We start from the raw sequence: 11,759 nt of genomic DNA, 5'->3' as shown, positions 1-11,759 counted from the left end.
TGTGGGTCAGTTGTCTGGCATGCTCATCTGGGTCCATTGCTCAGGGCCTAACAAGACTACAATGAAGGCATGGACTATACTGCATTCTCTTCCGGAAGCTTGGCTAGGGAAGAACTCATAACCCAAGCACAGGCAGGTTGTTGGTAGAATTTATTTCCTTGCAGGTGTAGGACAGAGGGCCCTGGATTTTTTCAGTTTGTTGGCTACAGGCTACCCTCAGTTCCCAGCAGCCTCTCATGGCTCCTAGCCATATGCCTTTCTCCAACATGGCCTCTCACTTCATGAAGCCCACAGGAAAGTCCAGCTGTAGTCTGTTAAGACAGACTGTCATAAGAACAGAACCTAACCATGTGAGAGATATCTCATCACATTTACCAATATATTCTCTAGATAAAGCAAGTTGCAGGTACTGCCTACACTCAGGAAGAGGGAACTCACCTCTCCCCCCCACACTGGGAGGTGGGGACAATTGAGGCAGGTAGGGAGCACCTTAGGGTCTGCCTGCCACAACATGCCTACTGTTCTGTGTGCCCAGTGTTTGGTTTTCCTTGGGATCCAAGGCTTAATTTATGAACATGTATAGCCAATGACCGTGGAGTAGTCAATAAGAACAACCCAGCCTATGGATGCCTGAGTGGCTCAGTCAGTTAGGCGTCCCACTTCGGCCCAGGTCACAATCCCACGCTTCGTGGTTTCTAGCCCCACTCGGGCTCTGTGCTGACAGCTCAGAGCTTGGAGCCTGGAGCCTGCTTCAGATTCTATGTCTTCCTCTCTCTCTGCCCCTCCCCTGCTTGCACTCTGTCTCTCTGTCTCCCAAAAATAAATAAATATTAAAAATCAAAAAAACCAAAATCAAAAACAACCCAGCCTATGTGCTGGACATTAAGATATGTTATCTCCTTTTTGCAGAAGAGGTTATTGGTGCTCACAGAGGTTAAATAAATTACGGAAGATACTATAGGTGCTTAAGAGCTCTGATCTGAACCAGATCTGGGTGCCTTTGAAGGCTTTTCTTACTCAGTATAGCACTGTGTCAAGTTAACTGAAGATGGGCCAAAGCTCTGTGAGAAAACACACTTCATAATGTTCTGAAGCTGAAGGTTTGCCTTCTGCCCAAGAGTCATATTCCAAGGGATCCTTGCTCACAAAGGACCTAAAGAAAGGATGTGAAAAGGCAGTGCATGTTTGTAGTAATTATGCAAAATGAATTTTTTATCATGTGTTTGTGAAGTATGAAGAATATCGTCCTTGTTAATTGAAGATATAGCCTATCTCTTCAAATTTTCTACTCCCAAACAGAAATCTGCTGACGTGAGTTATTATAAAACTTTGACACTCATCCAGCTCCCATGACCCATCCTTCTTTTGAAAAAAGGGAAGAAAAAAGTTTGGCTTCATTTGGGAAAGATTATGAATCCTATCAGTCAGGATAGACAAGGCCATGCTGTGGTATCAGCTCCAAATGCTCAATGGCTTGCAGCCAAGGGCTTAATTCTTGCTCACACTTTATGTCCCTGAAGAATCAAGAGGGTCTCCTCTCCTTATCCTTGCATTCTTACTCCAAGCTTCTCCAAATCGAAGGAATAGTTACTATCTGGAATATTGCTTGCCACCATAGCAGAGGGGAAGGAAGCTCCTCTCCAGTGGCGATAGGCTGTTAGCAGAGAAAAGACACATGTCTTTTATGCTCCTGACTTCTTAAATCAACAGCAGTCACTTGACCCTATCCAACCACAAGGGGGCCAGAATGCTATCATGAACCCACCAGGTAGCAAGCTGGCAATATTCTGTGTACTAATGACTAGCGATGAATTCCCCCAGATTCTCTGTCTTCCAAGTTGAGAGATTTAGACAATGGCTGCCCCAACCCATTATCTTGTAGATAAGAAACTAAGGCAGAGGCAAATCATAAAGGAAGAACAAAGTGTTAACTCTCAGGTCTCTTTTGTTGTTTTTATTAAGTCAAGGTTTCCAAACAACCATAGGCTCTGGAAATTAACCCAATTGATTTTTTTTTTTTTTTGGTAGCAATAATGTCTGTAATCTGTAATCAGATTTTAGTGAGTTTCAGAAGGCAAACAAATGTGATCGAAAGCAACAAAGAGAAAATGCATGGGACGATTTGGAGTCTAAAAGTGTGTTCTTAAAAGAAAGCCCAATGTGTTCGCAAAGAACAAGAGTAAAATATTTGTGTCCAAATCCGAGAAGTACTCCAGATATGGACGGTGTTCACACTGAAAAGGGATACGATGTTGGCATTAACATTAACACTGAGGTGGTTTTGTGAGGCTCTCTCTGGCTTTTGAAATAAAGCTTTTAAATTGCACTGGTTAATAACTACAGAGTAAGTCTGAGAGCAATAACATATCCCCTTAATAAAACTTTATGTATGAGTATTTTAATGAATTGTTTCAGTATACAGAACTTTCAAAGAGAGCCAAGTTAGTGGTTGAAAACAGAATAGGTTTCAGTCCTTACTAAGAAACTCAATCCTAACAACTGGTACAAGAATTAAAATGAAGAAAGGGGCCTGTCTTACACACTAGAATTTTTGGAAGCCATTCTTTTACACACTACGTCTTAGAATTTCCAGGCATCTGTCTGTTGCTAGAATACCTACACACTTTGTGGAAGCTTTATTTGAAAATGCTGTGTACCTTGTCTAAAGGGCCAGCTGGGATGCCAGAAATAGTATCGGCTCTATTTATGTCTTTGGAGTAATTACAGTGGAATTTAAAGACTTAGTTTATAGATCCAAGAAGAAGATCTTCTGTGTACACTAAAAGGATGAATCCTTTCCAGACGACTTCTCATTTGGCTGAAGAAGAGCTTGAGGAAGCATTTCATAACGTCAGCCAAAGTCGTTTTTAGCAAGACCTGGGTGGGATTCTTGCTGTTGATATCCAAATTTAAAAAAGCCTTGATTTTAATCTATCCAAGGTTACTTTGTTGTAGTTATGAAACCATGAATCAATTTTAAAGCTTTCAGGGATGAAAGGAGATATTGAGACAAGTGCCTGCTATCTTTTGTTGAATGGGGGGAAAATATGTTAACCGATTTCCTGATGACTTCGCCTGGTGGACTTGACTTTTGTTTAGCTAATGTCTTTTTGGAATGCATCTCTGTTTTTTCCTATTCATGCCCTGCCTCTTACCAAAGGCCAGCGTGTGTATGTGTTCAAGGAGAAAGATGCAGTGTGTGTGGTCAGTATGCTTGTCCTCCACTTACGGAATGTAAGCTGGATTCTGCTGGGAGACAAGGATGCTAAATGCTGATGAGAATGACGATGTACCTTGAGGGAGGTTACAGGACTGTATGCTTTCTAGACAAAGGATGAAAGACTGCTTACATATAGAATCTGCTATGCTGCCCCCGTCCCAGTCTTTTTAACTTTGAGGATAATAATTAATTCTAAATGTGTCCTAGTACACAACAGACCTTTGAGAGAATTCGTTTGTGTTAACGTCCAAAAAGATCAGGAAAAACTTCACTGGCTGTGCAATCCATCCATCCTCTTAAATGTTCATGTGCGCTCAAGAGTCCCTCTTATTGTTATTATAAGCAATAATAATAGTGATTTAAACATATTGCTTGCTTACTTGGTGTTAGACAGTTTGTGTGGTTTCCAGACTGCAAGGATGAATAAGCTAAACATAGTCTTTGTCCCCATGAAACACACTTTGTGTGTGTTAGACACAACATTGTGTCTAATCTTAAGACAAAACTTTAATATTGGTATCATAAGCCCCACATTACTGATGGAAGAACTGAATCAAAAAGGTTGAGTTTCTCTCCTAAAGCCATAAAGCAAGAAAGTAATAAAGATTCAAACCCAAGGCCATCCAATGCCTTGCCACTCCTCTTTCCTTTTGGACAGACTTTCTCTGTAACACAGAATCGAATGCTTTTGGAAATATTCTAGTCAAAATGATCATGGCCCATTTTGTGGAAATTGAAGTCCCCACACTCACCATGCTGCTTTGTTCTCTTGTTGATCTGGTTGAGCTAGGCAATATCACTTCCCCCAGCCCCCTTCCTTCTGTTGTCCCAGGTTAGAGTCAATCAGAAGAGAAGCTTGTGTGAAATTTGGGAGCCATGGTCGAAGCAGGAGCCATTACACTCTGAAGGACTTTGTATGGTTAGATATGGGAAAGAAATATGCAGAGGTGCCTGGGGGCTGGGGTGGGTGAGGTGTCTAGCTTGACCTTGCTGTGTCCTCCTTTCCATGGACAGGTCTTCCTTCAGACATCAGACTGAGAAGCAGAGGCTTTAGCCCTGTCTGATGCTTGCCTGTGGACTCACTGAGGTCCAAGTTACACGGGGATCCTAGTTCCCTATACCTTTCAGCAAATGGTCCCTTCCTGAAGGGATCTGCTTGGCTTCTCAGATTTCCCTGTGAGATCCACCTTGTCTCCCCGTGCCGTAGCTTCCTGTGGGCTGGCAAGGACTTCCTTTTTGATTTCCCAACAGCCTCTTCTGTATCTTCTCTTCCCAGCTCCTCCTACAGTTAGCTAAGGTCCACTTCCTGTAAAACTTATTATGGCATAACTCTTATGGGGTTCTTTTTCCTTTTGTGGGCTGGGGCAGACCCGGTGTTAGCTGAAAGGAAACCCCAACCTGATTTACAGGTACTCTCTCAGCTTGACCTCATTTGAAGATGGCCAGCCTTGGTTCAGGTAAATCCTGGGGCCTCTTCAATTTTCACAGCACAATGCCACGTCTCTTGTCAGCACAAGCAATCACATGTCTGTCATTAATCGGGAACAAAAGCCTGAAATCTTTACCAGACAATCTCACTCACACCGGTTTGCTACCCAAACTTTATTAAAAGTTCTGTTAAAAGGATTTAATTTATAGAGGTTTACCTTCCTATGGAAACTTTTAAACTGGAGGCAGGGCGGGGGCGGGGGGTAGTTCACAGACAACTGCATTGGCCTGAAGAGGGTATTAAATATTTTGGAATTAGTTACTAATATTTAAAAATTGGGAGATTTCAGTTACAAGTCTGGTTCTCCAATTTCTTTTTTGAAAATGACAAGATCCCATGTCATTGGGCCCACTTTCCTAAATTGCAACATGCACTTCATTTTGCCCCTTGGGCATTTGAACTGGTGACCCACTGGATAGTCCAGGTTTTACCGTGTGGAACGTGGGTCACACTAGACATACACAAGGAGGTGTGCTATAAGAAAAAGCTATGAAAAATCTCCACTGATTGGTTCCAAAGATGTTGAGGATAGCGTTACCTTACAACTTAGCTTCCAGGGGCCACATTTGGAACAGACCAGTGAGCGATTTGAGTTTCGTGTCTAATCTGTGACCATTCTTCTCCTTTGTCAGCCTGCGGCAACACAGCTCATGGGCTAGGATGCTCCCTGGCTCTCTGAAAGCCACCACTACAGGCCCCTGTACTCACCAGCCGCCTGTACACCCAGGCCCAAGTCATGCTGGCACCGTGGTATAGAGCTTCGCACAGCACACTACCCTGTTGATGTTAGAGCATGGTCTGTCTTGCAGGTTTAAGTTCCAGGCTTGGCTGCAGGGCTGGAGCGTTTCCTCCCATAAATGTATGATTTGCAACACTGTTGACTTTTGTTTAGCTTTCCTGTTTGTCATATCTTGCAATGCTTCCTTTCGGTTAAGAATATTTGGCAACTTTGTTGAAACAGGCTGGCTGCCTTAAATCAAGAATTTAAAAGTTTAATTTAGGTTGATTATTCTCTAAAGAAAAAAAGGGAGATGCTTTTCAGCATAAATTTTCACTTCCTCATTGTAGAAGATCTCTTTATCAGCTGACTTTGTTAATAGAGTTATCTCTGAAGAACATGAGATCTTCGAATATGTGGAGGGATGGTTATAAGTAAAGGATATATATAAACGGTGTCTGGCACAAAGTTAGAATGCAGTAAATATTAGGTATTATTGCTGTATGTACAAGATAAATTATGTAAGTGATTATGTTTCCTATTTTACTTTGGCTTCCAGGAAGCTCCAAAGCCAATTTATGCCTGAACTGTAATTGCCAGGTAGGAATTATACTCATGCCTAATTACTGTATCTTTTGTCACCCATGTGAACTCTCTAACACTAACTACTCCCTGATTCTGATTATTTACTTCTCTTTTTCCATTAAGCTCTATTTATTTTTTGTATTTTGTAATCCATTGTGTGATGATAAACAGAGCAATTCTAATCTTTATTACCTAAAACAAGGATTAAAGCTCCAGTCTCCTAACAGGTTTATTATCCTTAATCTATCAAAAATTCAAATTAGATTTACAGTCTAGAATCCCAGCAATTTTTTTTTCTAATACAGAGATTTCAATAGAATTCTAACATTAGAAAATACTATCTCCTGAAAGATCAAATCTAAATATCTTAGCCTGGCATTGAAACCTTCTTCACAGTAACTTTGACCTGTTAATGCAGTTGTATGATTCCCCTGTGAAACTTCCACTCCGCCCGTGTTGGCCTGTTGAGAGTCAGCTCTGCAAAAGTACGGGGTACAGTCAGCAAAATGAGGAAGGAACCAAATCCCAGGATTAACCGCCCTCCTGGATTTTCATGGCACTGGTATATGGAGGGCTTTGGGTTTTCTTGACTTAGACACCATTTGGGAACAAATATGTGCAATGGGGTATTTTTCCAAATAAAAAAGAGAAAGTTTGAAAACTGAAAAAAAAAAAAGAAAGATTAGATTCATGTTGGCTCTGTTTCTTATAAACAACACAAAGTCTAGTTAAGCTCTTTGCTGACCCAGGAACACATCTGTGTGGAACTGTTTTGTTTTTCTTTTTTACAGTAAGGTTAATTTCCAAGCCTACTGCCTTCCTGACCTTCTTTCAGTATGCTTCACTTTTGCCTCTGGACAATCTTAGCCCCCCACTAACTTCCTCTCCCTTCACTCATTCATCCATGTTATTAATTCTGTAAATACTTGTTGAGCTATCTTATGTGACAGGCATAATGACAGATATTGAAGAGAGGCTGAAGAAGATAGACAAGTACTTACCTTGTGAGTAGCGAGGAGTAAAAACCAAACCAACCACGTAAAAAAATAAAAAATTGCAAGTTCAGATGTTCATGAGAACTATGTAGATAACTGGTTTGTAAATAAATGTATAACATTAAATGTAGACATTTAAGAGTAGGGTTAGGGGAAGGGTTAGGGAATGAACATGCTGGGAATATTTGGCCATGACAGGCGTCTCTGAGGAAATAACATTTTGGAAGAGGAGAAGGAAGAAACGTAAAGAGAAATAAGTTTCAAATATGTTACATATTATATATAAAGATAAGATGAATGATATATAAATATATATTTCTATAATATATATAATATTTATATAATATATATATTTAATATATATAATACATTTAATATATATACATATTATATATAAGATTACATATTATACATAACGATACATATTATATATAAAGATATTATATTACATATTATATATTACATATTATCTATAAAGATAAGATAAATAATATGTAAATATATATTTCTACAATATATAATATTTATATATAGTATATATATTTAATATATATAATATATGATATATAATTTATATAATTTATAAATATATATTTTATTTACATACACATTATAGAAATATATATTTCTATAATAATATATATTATAGAAACATATAAAGTTTATATTTATAAAATATATAAATAATATATAAAATATTATATATTATGTATGTTACATATTATATATAAAGATAATATATAATATATATTATAATATATAATACCTGTGATATACATATGTAGTTTGCACAGACAATACAGTCAAAAAGACAAAATTTAAGCTATTTAATTTCTTTCACATTTTAATTTTCTGTGATTATAAAAATTATATGTGATACAAATCCTTATCAATTAAGGAAATAAACTGCTATTTTCTCAAAAAAAAAAAAAGCAGCTTATTGGATATTGAGGTGCCAAGCTCAGCATACATGTTCTTCAAGGACGTTCAGAGTGGAGAGATAAGGGGACACAAGACAGAAAGTTCTGTAAGACATAGGGATAGCAGTGAATGAAGTATGCATATGCAGATGAGGAGGACAGGAGAGGGCAACCTGGTGCTTCAGGGAAAGTGTCCTGGGAGTGAGGGTGCAAGATCCCAATCTGAAGGACGATTAGAATTTAAACAAGAGAAGGGTGACTAGTGTGAGAAGAGGCAGAAAAGTAAGCAGAAATTTGGATATGTGAGAATAAATGTTGCGATGAGTCAGCAAGTATGGAATGGGATGTTACTGGCAAGCCAATGACAGTTAAATCCAAACGGATGGTAGTGCAAGGGGCACTAGAGAAAATCTGGTGGAAAACAGAAAATCAAGAGGAACGAGTAGGCAACCATCTATGTGGTAAAGCAGGAGGGTCCCAAGAATGGCACAGAGAGGGGACACAGAGGACCAGTGAGGGTAGTCAACGCTGGCAAGTGATTCCATGTAGGATGAATGCTCCATGGTATCAAATGTGGCCAGGAGGCCCAGCAAGAAGAGCACCGATGCGGTATCATACATTGAGAGAGAAGGTCTTTGGCAACCTCTCCAAAATTAGTAGGGGCTGGAGAATGATACAGTGTGAGGAGTTGTAGAAGGAAAGGGTGAGTCCACGCAGTGCAGAGTCTTGCATGAGTCTCACAAGAAGTCTCACTGCAAAGGGCAGGATGCCAGAGGGAACACTCATGGAGCTCGCATGATTCCAGGGAGGGCTTTTTTTTTTTTTTTTCTGCTGTGGTTGTTTTGTTTTTCAAGTGTGCAAAGATTTAAACATTTATTTAGGCCAAAGGAAAGACGCCAGAACAGAAGAGATGGTTCAAGGTAAACAATAAATACTATATTTGATCGATCATAGTCTTGAAGGAAAACAGATGAGATCAAGGGCAACACTGAAGATGTTGGCATTGAACAAGAGACAGGGCATCGTATTCTCTGACCATGGATACAAAATTCAGGGAAAGGACAGATGGAGATGAATTTCTATGAGGTAAGGAGGGGCAGGAGGCAGAGGTACTTCACACCCGATGACATGAAAGTAGGACATAAAATCAGGTGTTCTGGACAAGGCTTGTGGGGTCAAATAAAAGACTCAGGAGTGGTGAAGGTAGGAAAGAGGCCCTGGGACAAGAATGGGAGCCAGCTCAGGCCAGATTCAAGGACTGGTGAACGAAGCTGAAGGTGACTCAGCTGAAGCTGAAGGCTATTGATGAGGTGAGGTGGCGATCTGCTCTATTATGTGATTCTGTTCAGCAGAACGCAGCAGTTTAGGAATAGGAAAGAGGAGATGAAATGTGGATCTGAAATTTTTCCTGGTGGATATAACAGGAAGTGGGATGGGGAAGAAGGAACATGAAGTGGGGGAGAGGGTGAGGTTAAACGTGTTCGTAGAACAATAGTCCTGGATGTCGCTGTTTCATCTGGGATGGATCAAGAAAGAAAAATCACTACAATGGACAGTCAATGAGAAAATAAATACACTGACTGAAGTTCTCTATGAGATACAGAACAGTGTAGGGGGAGGAAAAGAACATCAAATATTTATGATGTGCCTGAGAATGAAAACAGGCATTTTAGTCCTAATATTTTGTGTGTTTCCATAAATATTGGTTAAACTAAATCAATTGAGTTGGGAACCCACCAAGGACCAAAGACATCCTCTGAATGAATAAAAGGTTATGCTGACTATTCAGATATTTCCGTTGTCTAATGCTGGTAGTAAGTGGTGAATTTTTAGGTATAAACTATGCTGGCCAAAGACTGATTCTAAAGTGGACTTGTTTAGTCCATTGTCCTTCAAATCATGAAAAGACATGACCAGTAAGTCTGCAGGATACTTCAAATGTGAACACAAGTCTCTCTAGTAAGAAAAGATAGTTTTATCAAAATAATACTGTGGAGGGAGATCCTCAAAGTCTGTGGATGAAATTTTCCCTAATCAGTTAGGACCACGCATATGAGGGATTGCTCGTCCTGAGGGGCGGGAGTTCTTGAACCCTTGAAGATGATGGCAGCTTGCTTCTCTGGCTCAAATCCTTTGCACAGCAGCAGGGAACATGGTACAGGGAGGATAGTGGGGCCCTCTGGCTATCTTTCACAGGTTTCTAGACTCCGGGATTTTAATTTTTGTGAAAATAGTACATAGACACCAGTGTATATTTATCATTTGTTAATTTCTCAAACTTCAGAGGATCCATTTAATTCCATTGCTGTTTTGTATGCTGTGGAAAAAGAGTCAACAAGAAATTACTGAGCAAGATGGCAGAAAAGTTTTTACCATATTTTCCCCTGACAAACACTGATTTTGATAATTGTTCAAAGAAAAGAATATCTCTGTGGAAGTCCAGGAGTCTAGCAGAGGAGTTTCTGCATATGGTCGGAGCAAAAACATCTGAGATTAGATCCACTGAAGAGGTGAAGACGACAGTTTCACTTTATTGACATCATCCCTCCCCCAGGGTGGCAGAGCTCAGTGCCCAGAGATCTTGGCCTGTGATTTCTCCCCTGGGGGAACAGAAGAGTGTGTGCATGAGTTCCCAGATTCCCCAGCTGTAGGGGATGCTGCCAAGAGACCCAGCTCTTTCTTGCACCATCCAGAATACCGAGGTGAGCTCCATAGCTGAGGAGTGTGAAGGAGCAGGGAGAATAGCAACCAGAGCTCGAACATGAAAGAGAGCTGAATCTTACCGATGACTTATGAGCTCCATCAGGGAGCCTGTTGCCAACTGCTCGGGGATGCCTTGCCTGAAGATCCCCCCCGCACTGGCCCACAGTCACCCCCGATGCTCTGCACCCTTCACACACACTACCCCCACCCTACAGCTGGTTCACTGCGCACTCTCCCACCAGTGATGAGTGCAGGCCTTTGCAGATAGCCTGTGAGCATGCACAGAAGGCCAGCCTGGCTCTGCAGCGTTGGGAGAAAGCATACAAACTTGAGCATTCAGCATCACCGTAGGGAAAGAAAATGGGAGAATGTCAGCATACAATCCTCCTTTACAGAATGAACAGAAAGCATAAAAGCATAAAATCTTAAGAACTTCCCTGCAAGAAGGAACAAGAAGTATGCAGCATGCATATCGATAGAAAAGGTCTGAGAAAAACTCAGAATCCCTAGCTGGGATGACAGAAGGTATTTTTCCCCTAAAGTCAGTCAGTAAAGAATGGAAGATGCGACTACTTCTTCAGATACAAAGAAAACAACACAAGACTTCAAGGAACATTAAAAAAAATTAAGGAGACAGGATATTGCCAAAGGAACACAATAATTGTCCAGTAACCAACCCCAGAGAAAAGGGAATCTGCAATTTACACAGAAAGAATTGAAAATAGTTTTGTTAAGGAAGCTGAGGAAGTTTATCACTACTAGAACTACATTACAAGAAGACACTAATTTGTAACATGAAAACATGAGAATATAAAAATGCAGATAAGCTAAGTATACAAATTCAGAATACTGTAATACTGTAGTATAATACTGTGTGAATCCTTAACTCTAATACAAGGGTTAAAGGAGAAATGCATGAGAAAGAACTCTAACTACAATAATCTGTTAGTGGATATGCAGTATAAAAAGATGTAAATTGTGATATCAAAAACAAAGCTGAGAGGGGAAATAAAATAATAGAGTTTTTGTATGAAGTTAGGTTGTTATCAGCTTAATATAGACTGTTATAAGGTGCTCACATAAGCCTCATGGATATCACAAAACAAAAACCAACAGCAGATAAAGAGAA

Source organism: Prionailurus bengalensis, chromosome A2 (genome assembly GCF_016509475.1).
Source record: "Prionailurus bengalensis isolate Pbe53 chromosome A2, Fcat_Pben_1.1_paternal_pri, whole genome shotgun sequence".
Lineage (NCBI taxonomy): Eukaryota > Metazoa > Chordata > Mammalia > Carnivora > Felidae > Prionailurus > Prionailurus bengalensis.
Note: the sequence above shows the minus strand (reverse complement) of the source record.